Genomic DNA, 19,102 nt, shown 5'->3' on the forward strand with positions numbered 1-19,102 from the left:
TAAGGAAGTTCCAAGAAAAAGGCCAATTGCAAGAAAAAGTGTTTTCATTGCATCATGGACGGCCATTGAAAGAGGAACTGTCCTACATACATGGAAAGCATAAAAAACATGAAGGATGACAGACCTTCAGAAGGTATGTCAAATATGCTCAAGATACTTAGGGACTGTTACCTGTTGCTAGCAGAAATTTGATTTTTGTATATTGTTTAGCATAGAAAGATTTTTATAAGACTACTGTTTCATTTATTTGAGAAATAAATTGGTTCAACGTGGTTTTATGATTGACAGTCTCTATCACATACATATGGATGTATCTGTGAATGTATCTGAGCAAACAGTGAATAGCATAGGATCTAATAGATCCAGAAATGAGATAAATCCAAAGTATTTCTGGCACCTCAGGCTTTTAGCCATATAGAAGAAGACAGAATAAATAAATTGGAGAAACATGAGCCTTTTGGCTCATTGACTTTCGAGTCATATTTGATTTGTGAATTCTGCCTTCAAAGAAAGATAGCCAAATTATCCTTTGTAGGACACAGGGAGGTCCACTGAAATACTTACCCTAGTACACCTGATGTGTGTGGCCCATTCGATGTGCAGGCTAGGGGTTGTAATTTTTTACTTCATTTACCGATGATTACTTACGGTATGGATATGTGTATGATACACAAATCCGAAACTTTTGAAAGGTTCAAAGAGTTAGGATATGAAGTAGAAAAACAAACAGAAAAACTCATTAAGGTTCTTCGATCAGATCGAGGAAGTGAATACCTTAGTAGAGAGTTCTATGATTATCTCAAGGAGAATGGTATAGTTTCATAATGGACTCCTCTTGATACACCTCAGCTCAACGGAGTGTCAGAGAGGAGGAATCGGACTCTATTGGATATGGTCCGGTCCATGATGAGCTTCACTGATTTATCCTTGTTTTTTTAGATAGATGCCCTATTTTCAACTATTTACTTATTGAATAGAGTTTCCTCTAAAGTCCGTTCCTACCACACCATATGAAATATGACATGGTAAGAAGCTGAGTCTTGGTTATCTCAGGAATTTGGGGATATCCAGCTCAACTCAAGTGACAACATGCGGGAAGTTAGAGGATAGGACAATTAATGCTCGTTTTATAGGATATCCTAAAGAGTCATTAAGATACAACTTTTCGTCCCAAAGGATCACAAAGTGTTTGTGAGCCTAGATGCTATCTTCATAGAAAATAGTTTATCCTTGACAAAGACAGTGGGAGAAAAATTGAGCTTGAAGAGAAAGTCTCTAAACAGCAACGAGCCATTGTGCCTATAGAACCTATTTATATTAAGCCAGTACACGTAGTACCTCCTCCACCTCGTAAATCTAGTAGGATCTTCCGTCCGCCTGAAAGGTACTTAGGTATGCTTACAGAGGATGTAGAGGAAGTGTTCCTCATGGGAGATAGGGATCAAGATAAGGATCTTAATACCTACAGCGAGGCGATGTTAGACATCGATTCCGAAAGATGGCTGGAAGCGATGAAGTCATTGATGGACTCCATGCATTCCAACCAAGTCTGGAGCTTAGTAGATCCACCAGAAGGTATAATACCTATTGGGTGTAAATGGATCTACAAGAAGAAATTAAGTTCGGATGGCTAGGTAGAGACCTATAAGGCAAGGATAGTGGTGAAAGGTTATAGTCAGTGCGAAGGTATTGATTATAAGGATACTTTTCCACCTCTAGCATTGCTAAAGTCCATTCGAATATTACTTGCTGTTGCAGCATATCATGATACTGTGATGGTGGTCACAAGGTCTAAAAGCTGCAAAGGTCCATTTATGGACAAAAGCAAGTATCTCGAAGTTGGAACACTCGTTTCAACGATATAATCAAATCGTTTGATTTCATCAATAACGAAAAGGAACCATGTGTTTATAAGAAAGTTAATGGGAGGGTTATTACATTCTTCGTATTGTACATGGATGATTTTCTTCAAATTGGGAATGATATTTCCATACTAACTTAGGTCAAGATTTGGTTGTGTAAGAAATTCTCCATGATAGATCTTGGAAAAGCATCATATATTTTGAATTAAGGTCTATAGAGATAGATCTAAGAGGATGCTTGTCCTATCACAGAATATGAATATAGAGGGAGTGCTGAAGAGGTTCGGCATGGAAACCTATAAAAGGGGATCATTATCCCTTAGGCATGGGATAAATCTCTCCAACAAGATGTGCCCCAACACATCTGAAGAGATTCAGCAGATGAGCAAGATTCCTTATGCTTCGGCTATAGGGAGCCTCATGTATACCATGCAATGTACGTGACTTGATATAGTACATGCTGTGAGTATCACGAGCATATATCAGTCAAATCCAGGCAAGAAGCGCAGGATAGCTGTGAAGAACAGTCTTAAGTACTTGAGAAGAACTAAGGACATGTTCTTGGTCTTTGGGAGAAGATAACAGTTGAAGGTAGAAGGATGCACACATATTGATGATAGAAAGTCTACATCAGAATATGTGCAATGGTGGTTCAGTAAATTGGAAGAGTTCTAAACAACCGATCATTGTAAATTCCACCTTAGAAGCTGAATGTTAAGCCGTCTCTAAGGGTGCAGTGGAAATCTTTTGGTTTAAAAGGTTCATTGCAGAATTAGGTGTAATGCCATCAGATGCCATAGCACTCTTCTGCAATAACAAAGGCACCATAGCACTAGCTAAGGAGCCAAAGGTCTCACCAGAAACCGAAGCACATAGAGCGGCGGTTTAACCTAATAAGCGACTACCTCGAAAAGAAAATCAAAGAGTAGACTCCACAGAAAATGTGGTGGACCCATTCACTAAGCAGATAAGTCAGCAGAAAACTAAAACGCATTTTGAGAAGATGGGGCTTAGATTTATGGCTAATTGGCTTTAGTGCAAGTGGGAGATTGTTAGAAGTATGCCTTAGAAGCCAATTTGGCTGACGCATTATTTTATTCTAGGACATAATTTTGTACTTGACTATTTATTATTGAATAAATAAAAGGCATCTTTTTCATTCATATTGTTTATGTGTCTATGAATCGTCCAAGAATTAATAAGATGATGATGCATATTCTTAAGAATTAAGAATTTGAGCCATGCATAATTGGTGATTAATTTCTGAATGCTCCTGATCAATGGATCATCATGAGGACGGTGATCGATCCGATGAGATCAGTGCACATATTACTTTTCTTACGGATGGACGAGACTCGAGTCCACAGTGTAGGGACACTGAAGTGATAGTGCAGGTGCTTGTTAGAGAACAAGGATACTGAGCGTGACCAAGACAAGAAGTCACTTGGATGTCTATCCACTCGTCAATGACTTGCTTGATGTTGCAGTAGTGTGACTGGTCCTTTGACCTGCGATGCTTCGGCTACTCATAGTAAGGTTATTGTAGTTTGACTGCACACATACATGGTCTCTAGCCATATGGGTCCATGCAGTGTAGATTGGCTGCAGTAGGTTCACTGTAGGAGTAGGGTATGCACCTATAAGGAATCTATCGACCTTGATAGATAAGGAGAGATCCTATGTGATTTATAAGACTGAGTTCGTAAGACCTCGGCCGGGGCAGATTGTATAGTGGAGAAAGAGTTTTCCACTCTCGAGCTTAAGCCGAATAAATCTTGACATATGACAGGCGATGGGGTTTGACGAGTTGTCCATAACCTCCGCCTTGAAGGGATCCACGATAGAAGGACTGTATCACACAATAACTGCATCTAGAGGTTCATCATTCTATTCTGCTGGGTAGCCACTACATGCTGCTAGGTGTCACTGGTGGATGGTGAGACTCACAGGGATTATCTTGATGGAAATCCTAATGAGTAGAGTTGGAACCGTTCCGACCTATTGAAAGGAGTTTTCAATGATATTATGATAGAGATCACAATATATCTCACTACCAGTCAAAATAGAATCTATAGGGTCACACACACTAGAGGCATTGACCAATCCGATGATTGAATCGTGATTAGGAATCATAAGTAATCAATTCAATTGATAATCAGTTGAAGAAGGAACAATGGAATTAATTAATTGGACTTAAACACAAATCCTACTTCGAGTAGGATTCCTAGAGTCCTAATTGGATCAGGACTGGAAATCCTATTTGGAGTAGGACTGGGATTTCTACTTGGAGTAGGATTTCTACAATCCTAATTAGATTAGGAGTTTTGAATTAAATTTGGATTCGTACTTGGAGTAGGATTCCTAGAGTCCTAATCGGATTAGGACTTCGGATTCAAATTAGAGTCCTAATTGGATTAGGACTAAAATTAAATAAGTCCTAATTGGATTAGGATTTCTTAAGTCCTAATTAATTATTAATCTCATGAATCAACATGACTCCTAATTGGGTTAGGATTGAAGAGTTCAATTGAGTCATGGTTCATTCAAGTTCTAATTGGATTAGGACTAGTATAGATTGAACCTAATTGATTCATGATTTGGTTAAACCCTAATTGGATTAGGACTAAACCAAATAGGGGCCTCCTAATCCTCCTTAAAGGAGGATTAGGGCAACACAAGAAGGAGGGGATCACGCCCCTCCTCCTTTTCTTCCTTGGTGCGGCACACAAGTGTTAGATGTATGCCCTAGAAGCTAATCCGGCAGACACATTATTTATTCTGGGACATAAATTTGTACTTGACTTTATTATTATTGAATAATAAATGGGCATCTTTTCATTCATATTGTTTATGTGTCTATGAATTGTCCAAGAAATTAATAAGATGATGATATATATTCTCAAGAGTTGAGAATTTGAGCCATGTATCATTGGTGATTAATTTCTAAATGCTCCTGATCAATGGATCATCACGAGGACGGTGATCGATCCGATCAGTGCACAGATCGCTTTCCTTATGGATGGACGAGACTCGAGTCCACAGTGTAGGAACACTGAAGTGAGAGTGCAGGTGCTTATTAGAGAACAAGGGTACTGAGCGTGACCAAGACAAGAAGTCACTTGGATGTCTATCCACTCGTGAGTGACTTACTTGATGTTGCAGTAGTGTGACTGGTCCTTTGACCTGCGGTGCTTCGGCTACTCACAGTGAGGTTATTGTAGTTTGACTGCACATATACATGGTCTCTAGTCATATGGGTCCTTGTTGTGTAGATTGGCTGCAGTAGGTTCACTGTAGGAGTAGGGTATGCACTTACATGGAATCTATCGACTTTGATTGAAGAGGAGTGATCCTATGTGATTTATTAGACAGAGTTCTAAGACCTTGGCCGGGGCAATAATATACAGTGGAGAAAGAGTTTTCCACTATCGAACTCAAGTCGAATAAATCTAGACATATGACAGACGACGGGGTTTGACGAGTTATCCATGACCTCCGGTCTGTAGGGACCCACGATAAAAGGACTGTATCATACGATAACTGCACCTAGAGGTTCATCATTCTATTCTGCTGGGTGGCCACTACATACTGCTAGGTGTCACTGGTGGATAGTGAGACTCACAGGAATCATCTTGATGGTCAATATACCCTGATGAGTTGAGTTGAAATTGTTTCAACCCATTGAAAAGAGTTTTCAATGATATTGTGATAGAGATCGCAATATATCTCACTACCAGTCAGAATGGAACCTATGGGGTCACACACATTAGAGGTAATGATCGATCCGATGGTTGAATGTGATTAGGAATCACAAATAATCAATTAGATTGATAAATGAAAACCCGCTAAGAGTTAATGGTTAGAAGAAGGAACAAATGCAATCGGATTGCAATTTAATTTAATTAATTAAATTTAATTAATTGGACTTGATCATGAGTCCTACTTGGAGTAGGATCCTTGGAGTCCTAATTGGATTAGGATTTCAAATTAAATTAGAATCCTATTTGGAATAGGATTTCTAAAGTCCTAATTGTCTTAGGGCTGAAATTTAATAAGTCCTAATTAGATTAGGATTATTTTAAGTCCTAATTAATTTTAAATTTAATCTAATTAATTTCATGACTCCTAATTGGATTAGGATTGAAGAGTTCAATAGAGTCATGGTTCAATTAAATTCTAATTAGATTAGGATTTGGAGGAAGTTGAAATGGGTTCATAAAAATCCTATTTTGACAAGGATTAGACTCATGCAATGGACCCAAATTAAAACCCCCTTTAATTTATTTAAATAGCAGATTTAAATGAACTTGTGGGAGGGGCCCACGCCCCTCCCCTTGGGGTGTGCGTGGGAGAAAGAGGAGGGGTGCACGCCCCTCCTTGTTGGCCAAAACAAAAGATAAAGATGAGTTCCTAAAAAATAAGAACTCATCCTTATCACTTTAGGGATTAAAAGAGGAGGCGTGTGACCCCTCTTCTTGATCCTTTTCTGATGCATTTCGACAGCAACCTTTCTCCTCCATCTTCCTCCTTTGAGCCGCCATCAAGAGAAGAAAAAGAAGAGCCTTGATCGCCCTCTTCCTTCTTCATTTCGGTTTTAAAAGGGAAGAAAAAGTAAAAGGCTGTAGGGCTTTGTTCTTGTTCCTTTTGATCCATCCTTCTTCCTCCTCCTCCCTAAGCATTTAAGAGTTGATTGAAGGGAGGACATCAGCCATCAAAAGCCATCTCTGTAAGAGAGTTAGCACCTCGGGGAGATACGTAGGCTTCGATCGAATCATTATCTCGTGTGGATACCCGTAGAGGCCGGACGCATGTGCGGCTTCCATCGAACCTTCTACAAATCCACGTGAATCAGATTTGCGGAGACCAACTACCCGCACAAGGTGAAGATCTAATCTTCTTAATGATTTAAAAATAGTTTAAAATAATTTAATTCTAATCTATCTACAAACGAATAGTTTTAAAATACGTTCATGCGATGAACGGATCCCACATAGTTTTTCCGCTGCAATCTGAAAATTATTTCGAATTTTCATGGCATATGTGGGATCCTAACAACAAGAGGGGCTGGTGCCCCTCTTGGTAAAAGATCAAGGGCTCCTAAATTGTAGGAGCCCTAAATATCTATAAAAGGGGACTTGGGCGGCACCTAGGGTTTTTTATGTGAAGCCCTCCTCCTCTCCAATTCGTGGCCTCCCTTCTCCTCCTCTTGTTTCAGCCGCAAGCAAGGAAAAGCAAAGAAAAGGTGTTGGCGGCATCCTCTTCCTCCCTTCCTCCTTCCAACGCATGCAAGGGAAAGAGGCTGCAAGGCTTGGTGATCTTCTTCCTTGAGTCCTCCTTCATCTTCCTCCTCCCAAGTACATTCAAGAGTTGAAAGAAAGGGAGGAGATCAGCCATCAAATCCAATCTCTGCAAGGGAGCTAGCACCCCGGGGAGATTGAAGCGTTTGGATCGACTATTGCTTCGTGTGGATACCCGTAGAGGCCGGACACTTGAACGGCTTCAAGCGAACCTTCTTCCAAAACTACGATCATCAGTTTGCGGTGATCATCTACCCACACAAAGGTTAAGATCTGATCTTCCTAATGTTTTTAAAAGTTTTTAATCCTTATCTAACTACGAACGATTTTTGAACAACGTTCATGCGATGAACGGTTGATCCCGCGCATGCCTCTTCTGCTGCATCTGAATTTTTTTAAAAAATTTTCTGCGGCATGGGCGGTTTCTAACAGGGGCCATCTGCTGGAAGAGTTCCAAGCAGCATACAATGGCAGATTCTACATGTGAAGCAGAATACATTGCAGCATCTGATGCCGCCAAGGAAGCTGTATGGTTGCGGAAATTCATCACTGAGCTTGTAGTGACACCCTCCATTGATGGTCCAGTGACTGTATTTTGTGACAACACTGGAGCTATAGCTCAAGCAAGAGAACCCAAAGCACATCAGCGGACCAAGCATATTCTTCGTCGCTACCACCTGGTTCGAGAGATCGTTGAACGAGATGATATTGATCTTCAAAAGATTGATACAAAAGAAAATCTGGCTGGCCCATTTACCAAAGTCCTCAACATCAAAGAGTTCAACGAACACAAGTCGAAGATGGGTATTAGATACTGTGCCGATTGGCTTTAGGCTAAGTGGGAGTTGTTGGAAATTGTATCCTAAATGTCAATCGTCAGCATGTTGATGAATGAATTTTGTAAATAAATTGATAAATTAATAAAGTGTTATTTGGCATTATTCATCATTTCACTGTACATCTTCAAATGAACTTTTATATGATAAAGTCCTTAGGACTTGTTTTATAATAAAGGAGAATTTATCTTCAAATTCTTAAAACTGTTCGCGATCAAATGATATGTTGTTACTAGGACGACAGCATTATCGAGATTACGTCGTTGTGTGACATATACGTTGGTTGTCCTCTTAACCAAGAAGTGTGGAGATACTGATATGTCACACAGGTGAAGTGTAGGAGTACATTTTACTGAACGTGACCAATTTCGGAATGCTCTACTGTCAAGAGATGTTCCGAGTGGATATGGGTATAAGTCTGGCCCTCTGACCTGAGACCGCAACCTGTGACTAGCAAGCAACTCACTGTACTTTAGTACCGGACTACCTGAATTTCTAATTCAGTGACGGAAGGTCACTGGGTACAGTCAAGTACTTGCGTGTCAGTTGTGAGTCAAGATGGAATTGACCCCTCCTAGAAACAGGAAATAATACCTTATGTTCAATTTAGCAAAATCTTGGCCAAGATAATCCTTGTGAGGAGTCACAGAATTTCTAAAGTTGAATCACATCATGGATGCACTTATTATAGAGTTGAGAGAACTCTGAAGTCATCCTGGCATTTAGGAGTCATAGGGATAAATTATACGGTAACCATAGTCCAAGGGTTCTTGAATATTGCTTTGCAATCATTCGGCCTATCCGGACGTCGAATACCATTGCTAGATGGTCATTTCGATTAGTACAAGAAGTTGTTCTTATGCTACCGGCTTAGGTTCGAACCTATGGGGTCACACGCATAGAAGTTTCTAGGTTGATCAAATAGTTAATTGATGATTAAGAATCATTCAGAGGTAATTTGGTCAATTCGATTGACAAATTATCCTAAGCAAAAGTTGCATTAAAATAATTATTGAATTATTGGAGGGTTAATTAGTAATTGGATTACTAATAAATTTAATTTGATTGAATTATTGGACTTTAATTAAGCCAAATTGAATTAGATTCAATTTGGGCTAAATTAGGATTTGACCTAATTCGATCGGATTCGACCCGAGCCGATTGGGTATAATCTAATTGATCGAACTTGACCCAATTGGATTGGGATTGATTCAAGTCAATTAAGAGTCTTTATTTGATGAGGATTAAGAATCCAAATAATCAGAATTTATTATGGAGAAGAATTCCTAAAATTTAGGGCCCTAGCTTTCTTTCTTGGAGAAGAAAGACACCTCATCCTTATCCCTAAAAGCAGTGGTGCCTATCCTCTTTATTTTTGGCCAATTTTTGGCATGAGAAAAGAGAAAGCGTGGGGCTATTTTTAAGAAAAATATGGCACCTCAAATCTTCCTAAAAAGATAGGAATCAAATCCCTAATTTGTAGGGACTGCATGACGCATCAAGCAGGGTGGCATGCAGCTAAAGTTTGGGGTGCAATAACCCTCTAATTTTTAGGAATTCATGGCACAAGATTAAAATAGAATTTATTCATCTCTTAGCTGCCGATTCACCAGAATTTTTTGGAAATTTTATCAGCCAAATTCGTTGGCCAAAAGAGGTATGAGGCGTGGGGGGTCTTTTGGCTATAAAAGGACCCCCACACTTAGGGTTTGTTGAGATGGTCTTTAGAAAGGATTCTAAATTCTAAAAAAATTCTGAGAGCCAGCCACCTTCTCTCCTCCTTCTTCTCCTTCATCTCCATCCTTCATCCTCTCAAAGAAGAATCAAAAATTGAGTGCTTCGAGGGAGAAAAATTCAGCCACTGCAGCACCTCTGCATGAGGCCGGACACTCGAGACACGTGTGGATCTTCCTAGAGCTTCGCGTGGACTATCCGTAGAGGCCGGACATGTGTGCAGCTATGCAAGGTGATCAAGGCATCATCAAAGTTCTCAAAGCCAAAAAGTATGAGATCTGATCTCATTAAAAATTAAAATTAGGAATCAACTAGGTTACTGAAATTCTGCATGACTACATGTTAAACATAGAATCATGCCTACTTATTTAGGATAAATGTTTAAAGTTCTGGATCTATTTTCATTGTAGAGATATGATCTCTAGCATGCATGAAAATTAAATAGTTTAATTTTTAAATGCTTCCTCTGTAATTTTTTAAAAAATATATGCGTGCGACCACCAAGGCTTCCAACAGCCGCCAAGCATCAAGAAAAGAAACCCTAGTCCAAGTCTAGGGCTGCCCCCCTTTTTTATAACCTTGACCTAGGCGTGGCTCTTCCTAAAACTAGGAGGAGCCATGGACACCCGGGACGCGCATCCCGACCATTCGGGATGCGGATCCCGGGAGCATCCAAGGAAAGTCAAGAAAAAATGAGATGCCCCTGAACCCAATCTTAATTGTAAAAATCTTTGATGTTTGGGGTATTGATTTTATGGGTCCTTTTCCTATGTCATAGGAGGGGCACCAGTACATACTCCTAGCTGTTGACTATGTGTACAAGTGGATTGAGGTCGTCGCATGTAAGACCAATGATCACAAAGTAGTGATCAAGTTTCTTAAGGAGTCTGTCTTCGCTTGCTTCGGCACCCCTCGTGCTATCATTAGTGATGGGGGGAAACATTTTTGCAATAGAATTTTTAAAGCCCTTTCTAGGAAGTACAACATCACCCACAAGGTCGGTACACCATATCATCCACAAACGAGTGGACAAGTTGAGATTTTCAATAGAGAAATCAAGACCATCCTTGAGAAAACTGTCAATCCATCTCGAAAGGATTGGTCCCTTAGGTTAACAGATGCATTGTGGGCATATCGTACGGCCTACAAAACACCAATTGGAATGTCCCCATATAGGATTATCTATGGTAAGGCTTGCCATTTACTTGAGTTAGAACACAAGGCCTATTGGGCAATCAAACGCTTAAATTTCAATCTCGACAAGGCGGAAGAATATAGAAAGCTTCAGCTCGATGAGCTTGAAGAAATTAGGAACGATGCTTACGAGTGTGTTAAGAAGTACAAGGATCGCATTAAGATCATGCATGATAAAATGATTACTCGTAAAAAGTTTTACCAAGGACAAAAAGTTCTTTTATATGATTCTCGATTACATCTATTCCCTGAAAAACTTAAATCTCGCTGGACTGGCCCATACACGGTATAGAAAGTGCATCCGCATGGTACGATAGTAATATGCAATACTAAGGATGATAGGTCGTTTCAAGTCAATGGACATCGTTTAAAACCATACCTTGAGTATCTGAGTCCAGAAGTCGAGGAGACATTTTTGACCAACCCTGTCTATTATGAGTGAATCGAAATTGTCTGATTGAAGACATAAAACTTAGCACTCTTGGGAGGCAACCCAACATGTAAATATTATTAAAAAAATCAATAAATTACTAACATGCAAATTTGGAGATTTGTGCCTCAATTGTCAATTTACCTACCCATATCAGGTAACTTCTCCTCTGTCCTACTACTGCTTTAAATTTTTTTTAACATTGAGGACAATGTTAGATTTAGGTATGGGGGTGAGAATATTTTTGATTTCTCTGCCAAAAACAAATAAAATAAAATAAAATAAAGGGGACGATTTCAAATTTTTAACTCAAAATCTAATCTTTTCGACTGTATAAACTAGGAATTGCTTTGACAATAGCTTTAAGTTAAGAAATATGATAGCAGTTCTAGCTTGAGTTTTCGTCCCACCTATTTTCTGCTAACATGATAAAAGACGATTTAGCACCTACATGTAAGCACATGAATAATGGAGTTTGTAAACTTGCGACTAATATGAATACTTTTAATCTTCTGGATAATTTAAAGTTATATGTGTGATGAATACCTAATGAAAATATATATATATAATAAAAAAATTAAAAGAAAAAAAAGAGAAGAAAATAAAACGAGTTTATTTTAAGTCTTCTCACTGAGTAACCGGACCTCTTGCCTGGCAAGTAGCGAGTGTTTCCGTAAAAAGATAAGGATGGCTGAGATTAAACTCTGAGTGACTAATTTAGCCTTGGAGCCTAGTTGACTTGAGTTATTAAACCTGTTAGGGTGTCTTTACACCTAATTCCCTGAGCCATCTGGATCGGGAGTCATTGGCCTAACACTCGCTAATGGGTTAGCTAGAAAGCTTAATAAGTCTAGATATTGCACAAGTCATTCATTCTTCTTAGCATTTAGTCTGAAAAAAAAAATAATAAAATAAATAAATAAATAAATTTGGGGTGTTCATTACCATTTAACTCTAGAAAGTCTTGAAAATTGGAGTGATCATGTTGAAAGTAAGTGAAAGCCACTCATTTATATGATACTATCTTGCACCTTGCTACATTCTTGACTTGTTAGCAAATAGATGGGGTGTAATGAAACTTGAGTTAGAGTCTGCTTAAATATGATAGCAACAAGTCTCTATTGTCCTTGCAATTCTAGTTTCATACAGTAATACTTGTTCAAATTTCAAGTTAAAAATTAGAAATTTCTGACTCATGAAGTTTGTGGGTAACTTCACTGCAAACCCTCACGAGACAGCACTCGTCCACTAGGGTAACCTAGGGTTTTAAAGGCTTGTTGCATATGCTAAGTGCAATCGCGATTCCCTACGAAAATGGGCACATATCTTAGTTTTGAATAATAATAAAAAAAGAGTCATGGGTTAGACTACATCTTTTGTGCCCTCATTTTATAGTTTGCTTGTTAATTGCTAGAGAGTAGCAATAAGCTAGTTGGAGGGTGTGATAAGAGCACAAAAGTGCAATCATCATTCCATCTTAATTAGTATTATAGCTAATCATTAATGATAAAATTAACTAATTAACGTTGTATTTGTGTTTGAGTGCAAGTAATCCAAGAGACCCAATAACATTGTGTTTGAGCTCAGCTCATCCCAGCGTGCTAGCTAGCAACAGCCCGTGCCATGCCTCAGTGTATCAGCCCATTCCAAGCTTCACGCAATGAAGGTCCCAACTGAAACCATGCAGTCCCCATGTCCAGCTCGTCTCCATTCCTTCCGGCCGATTCGAGCAAACACATTTTCAAGCTCAAGTCAAGCCAGCATCTTCACGTGATGGAGCTCATCCCACGTTCCAGCCGCAGCCAAATCCTTCCGCGATCTGATTCCTCCTGCAATGCATCACGGCCGTCCATCCTCCAAGTGACCCAGCAATCTCCCAACGCCCATCAAGCCGTGACCGGAATCCCAGCGGACACCATCTGGATTCCACGCCTGTCCACCCTCTCCTTCCTCGCGTCTGCCCTCATCACGCTCCCAGCCGTGATGCAAGCTGCAATCAAGCCGCCTTCCCGTCAGCCGGACCAGCTCCCTCTCCGAATCAGCATCCCGTGATGTTTCCCAGTGATTTCGCAAGCAATCCTCTATGATTGGAAGCCATGATTCCAGATCAGCCTCCCCTGCATCTGCCTCTTTCCCCCATTTCAAAAATCTTCCCACGATGCTTGCAGCCCCCGCGTCCGGATACTTCCGTTTCTCGCCATCAAGGAGCCGTTCCAACCAAGTTTCAGCTCCCTTCCACATCCCGTGACCCCCTTCTCCTTGATCTCTGCATCCGCGCCGGATCTTCACCCATGATCAGCTTCCAGCGATCACGCATCCTCTTCAAGTGCTCGTTGGCTGATGGGACCTATATAAGAGGGCCATCGGCTGGTTCAAGGGGGGGAGAGGTGTGCTCGGTTGGGCCAAAAAAATAGGGGAGGAGAGGGTGGCCATCGGCTGAAGGAGAGAAGAAGAAAAAAAAAACAAAAATAAGGGATGCTCTGTTCTTGGAAAGAAAAGAAAAAAAAAAAGAGAAGTTGTCCACCGAGTTACTTGTTCCTTTTATTTCAATTTTTTTATTTTATGTTCTTGTAATCAATTTTCAATTTATAAAATCCATCAATTTTCTTTTATGAAATCCGTGTTCTAGGTTTAGTTTAATGTTTGCTTAATATACAATCTATTAATTTTCTTTTATGCAATCCGTGCTCTAGGTTTAGTTTAATCTCTGCAATTTATTTTTCTGAAATTCTTAGTTTTAAGATAACTCTGAAATTAATCTTTGCTGTTCGACTGACGATTTTAATTCATATTCTGTTTTTAGAAATCGACCCCTACTCTGCATCCAATTTCAATTGCAAAGTTTTCTTTCTTTCCTTTATTTATTTTCAATTAGAAAATATTCAACATCCCCGACGTAATGTTTTTCTTTTATTATTCAAAAATCGATTTTGAATCCGAGTGAATGTTTTAATTTTTATGCAACTCCAACCGCCTCCTTGTGGATCGACCTCTTACGACCACTATTCTTCGAGTAAAAAATGTAAGAACAAAATTAAATTAAACTTTGTTTGTCGGTTCTAACAATGATCTGTTTAGTGTATTTTTAGGTAAACAGAAACTGGACAACACTACCCACTCCTTCATATCGGCCAATTTTGTTGGAAAGAATACTGAAATATCACCTGTGCCATTAGAATTTGATCTCTGTGTCTCAACGCCAAGTGGAGATGTTATATTAGTTAATTCAGTTTGCAAGAACTGTATTTTGGGCATTGAGGACTGGAAAATGAATGCAGACTTGCTGGTCTTAGAGATAAATGATTTTGATTTGATTCTTGGAATGGACTGGTTGGCAGCATACCATACTACTGTTAAATGTTTTGAGAAAACGATCAAGTTTCAGATTCCTGGTCAGCCAATGTTTAGTTTGGTGGGCAGCAAGTCACCTCATCAAATGAAGTTAATCTTAGCTCTACAGGCTAGGGAACTTCTTGCAAAAGGTTGTGAAGGATTCTTAGCTGCTGTGTTAGACACCCAGAAAAAAGAGCCTAAGTTAGAGGATATCCCTGTGGTGACAGAATTTTTAGATGTGTTTCCAGATAAATTGCCAGAATTACCCTCTGATAGGGAGATTGAGTTCTCCATCGACTTAATTCCTGGCACTGGTCCAATTTCAAAAGCTTCATATATATCGAATGGCTCCAGCTGAATTGAAAGAGCTGAAGGAACAACTATAGGAGTTACTGGATAAGAATTTTATCAGGCCTAGTGTTTCTCCTTGAGGCACTCCTATATTATTTGTGAAAAAGAAAGATGATAGCCTCTGACTCTGTATAGACTACCAGAAATTAAACAGGGTGACAGTACGGAATAAATATCCACTACTAAGAATTGATGATTTGTTTGATCAACTGCAAGGGGCTCAGGTTTTTTTCGAAGATTGATCTTCATTCTGACTATCACCAATGGAAAATAAAGGTGGAGGATGTGCCCAAGACAGCTTTCAGGATCAAATACGGGCATTATGAATTTTTAGTCATGCCTTTTGGTTTGACAAATGCACCGACTGCCTTCATGGATCTTATGAATCGGATATTTAAACCTTATCTGGATCAGTTCGTGGTAGTGTTCATTGATGACATTTTGGTGTATTCAAAGAGCTCACAAGAACATGAACATCTAAGAGTAGTGTTGCAAACTCTCAGAGAAAAGAAGCCTTATGCTAAGCTATCAAAGTGTGAGTTTTGGTTGGATAGTATTTCCTTTCTCGGGCACGTAATCTCCAAGGAAGGTGTCTCTGTTGACCCAATGAAAGTGGAGGCAGTAGTTGGGTGGAGTAGACCTACCAATGTAACTGAAGTGCGCAGCTTCTTAGGATTGGCTGGATATTACAGAAGATTTGTTGAGGGATTCTCCCATATTGCCATGCCTCTAAGTCGCATGACTCAGAAGCGAGTGAAGTTTGAATGGACAGATGATTGTGAACAGAGTTTTCAAGAGCTGAAAAAGCGTCTGGTGATAGCCCCAGTGCTAGCTATCCCATTTGGAACGGAAGGCTTCACCATCTACAGTGATAAATCTCGTAAAGGACTTGGGTGTGTTCTAATGCAGAATGAGAAGGTGATAGCTTATGCCTCTAGACAGTTAAAGTCATATGAACAGAATTACCCTACACATGATTTGGAGTTGGCAGCGGTGGTTTTTGCTTTGAAGATATGGAGGCATTACTTGTATGGAGAACACTATGAGGTTTTCACAGACCATAAGAGTTTGAAATATATCTTCACACAGAAGGAGTTGAATTTGAGGCAAAAAAGGTGGCTAGAGCTACTGAAGGATTATAACCTGACTATCAGTTACCATCCAGGGAAAGCAAATGTAGTGGCTGATGCTTTGAGCAGAAAATCCTCAAATGGGCTGGCAGCATTGATCACTACGCAGAAGCAGATTTTATTAGATTTGGAGAGATCAGGGATTGAGATAAGGCTACATGATCCTAAGGTACAATTGGCTACCCTCACTGTGCAACCTACTCTGATTGAAAAGATCAAGATGTCTCAGAAAGAGGATCCAGAGTTACAGAAGATCAGAGAAACAGTAGAGTCAGGTGTGCAGTCAGAATTCCGAGTACATGAAGATGGCTCTTTAAGATTCGGAAACAGGGTATGTGTGCCGAAAGTACCAGAAATGAAGAAAGAGATTCTTGATGAGGCCCATAACTCAGCTTATACAGTGCATCCAGGAGGTACTAAAATGTACCGGGACTTGAAGAAAAATTTTTGGTGGAGTGACATGAAGCAAGATATAGCTCAGTATGTTGCATAGTGCTTAGTGTGTCAGCAAGTGAAAGCTGAGCATCAGAAGCCTGCTGGACCATTACAGTCTCTTCTCATTCCTCAGTGGAAGTGGAAACATATCACCATGGATTTTGTGACTGTCTTGCCTAAGACCCCTCGAGGTAATGATTGTTGGGAACCCGCCCATGCTGTAGAAAATTAAAAAATTTCAGATGGCAGCGGAAGAGGCATGTGCGGGATCGACGTTCATCTCATGAACGTTGTTCAAAAATCGTTCGTAGATAGATTAGAATTAAAAATTTTTAAAACAATTATGAAGATTAGATCTTCACCTTGTGCGGGTAGATGATCACCGCAAACTGATGATCGTGGTTTTGGAAGAGGGCTCGCTTGAAGCCGCACAAGCATCCGGCCTCTACGGGTATCCACACAAAGTAAAAACCGATCCAAGCTTCTTTATCTCCCCGGGGTGCTAGCTCCCTTGCAGAGGCAACTTTAATGGCTGATGTCCTCCCTTTGAATCAACTTTTGATTGTGCTTGGGAAGAGGAAGAAGAAGGATGAAGAAAAGTAAAGGAACAAAGCCCCTGCAGCCTTCTTTCTTTTTCCTGCGTTGGAAGGAGGAAGGGAGGATGAAGAGGCCGCCAACACTTTTCTTTTGCTTCCCTTGCTTGCAGCTGAAAACCAAGGGGAGAGGAGAGGAAGAGGGCTTCAATGTATGCCCTAGGGTGCCGCCCACTTCTCATTTTAAAGGCATGAAGGGCTCCTACAAATTAGGAGCCCTTGATCTTTCTCCAAGAGGGGCGCCGGCCCCTCTTGTGTTGCCGCACCAAGGAGGAAAAGGAGGGGCGTACGCCCCTCCTTCTTGGTTAACCTAATCCTCCTCTAAGGAGGATTAAGAAGGCCACTTATGGTTAGGTCCTAATCTAATTAGGCTTAGACCAAGGGTGAACCAATTTTAGGTTTAATCAATGCTAGTCCTAATCCAATTAGAACTTGAATGAACCATGACTCAATTGAACTCTTCAATCCTAACCCAATTAGGAGTCATGTTAATTCATTAGATTAACAATTAATTGGAACTTAAGAAATTCTAATCTAATTAGGACTTATTTAATTTTAGTCCTAATCCAATTAGAACTCGACTTTGAATTCGAAGTCCTAATCTAATTAGGACTTCTAGGAATCCTATTCTAAGTAGGAATCCAAATTAAATTCAAAATTCTAATTCAATTAGGATTGTAGGAATCCTACTCCAAGTAGGACTTCCAGTCCTAATCCAATTAGGACTCTAGGAATCCTACTCCAAGTAGGATTTGTGTTTAAGTCCAATTAATTAATTCTCATTGTTTCTTCTTCAACTGATTATCAATCGGATTGATTACTCGTGATTCATAATCACATTTCAACCATCGGATCGGTCAATACTTCTAGTGTGTGTGACCCCATAGGTTCTATTCTGACTGGTAGTAAGATACATTGCAATCTCTATCACAATATCATTGAAAACTTCTTTCAATGGGTTGGAACAGTTCCAACTCAACTCGTCAGGGTTTATCGATCATCAAGATATTCTCTGTGAGTCTCACCATCCACCAGTGACACCTAGCAGCATGTAGTGGCTATCCAGCACAATGGAATGATGAACCTCTAGGTGCAGTTATCGTATAATATAGTCCTACTATCGTGGATCCCTATAAGATGGAGGTCATGGACAACTCGTCAAACCCCATCGTCTGTCATATGTCAAGATTTATTCAACTTAAGTTCGAGAGTGAAAAACTCTTTCTCCACTTTGCATACTGCCCCGGCCGAGGTCTTACGAACTCAGTCATATAAATCACATAGGATCTCTCCTCATCTATCAAGGTTGATAGATTCCATATAGGTGCATACCCTACTCCTACAGTGAACCTATTGCAGCCAATCTACACTGCATGGACCCGTATGTCTAGAGACCATGTATACGTGCGGTCAAACTACAATAATCTCACTGTGAGTAGCCGAAGCACTGCAGGTCAAAGGACCAGTCCCACTACTGCAACATCAAGCAAGTCACTGACGAGTGGATAAACATCCAAGTGACTTCTTGTCTTGGTCACGCTCAGTACCCTTGTTCTTTAACAAGCACCTGCACTATTACTTCAGTGTCACCACACCGTGGACTCGAGTCTCGTCCATCCATAAGAAAAGCAATGTGTGCACTGATCTCATCGGATCGATCACCGTCCTCATGATGAACCATTGATCAGGAGCATTCAGAAAGTAATCACCAATGATGCATGGCTCAAATTCTTAACTTTTAAGAATATGCATCATTATCTTATTAATTCTTAGACGATTCATAGACACATAATCAATATGAATGAAAAAGATGCCTTTTATTTATTCAATAATAAATAGTCAAGTACAAAATTATATCCTAGAATTAACAATGTGTCAGCCAGATTGGCTTCTAGGGCATACATCTA

This window comes from Phoenix dactylifera, unplaced genomic scaffold (assembly GCF_009389715.1).
Source record: "Phoenix dactylifera cultivar Barhee BC4 unplaced genomic scaffold, palm_55x_up_171113_PBpolish2nd_filt_p 001183F, whole genome shotgun sequence".
NCBI lineage: Eukaryota > Viridiplantae > Streptophyta > Magnoliopsida > Arecales > Arecaceae > Phoenix > Phoenix dactylifera.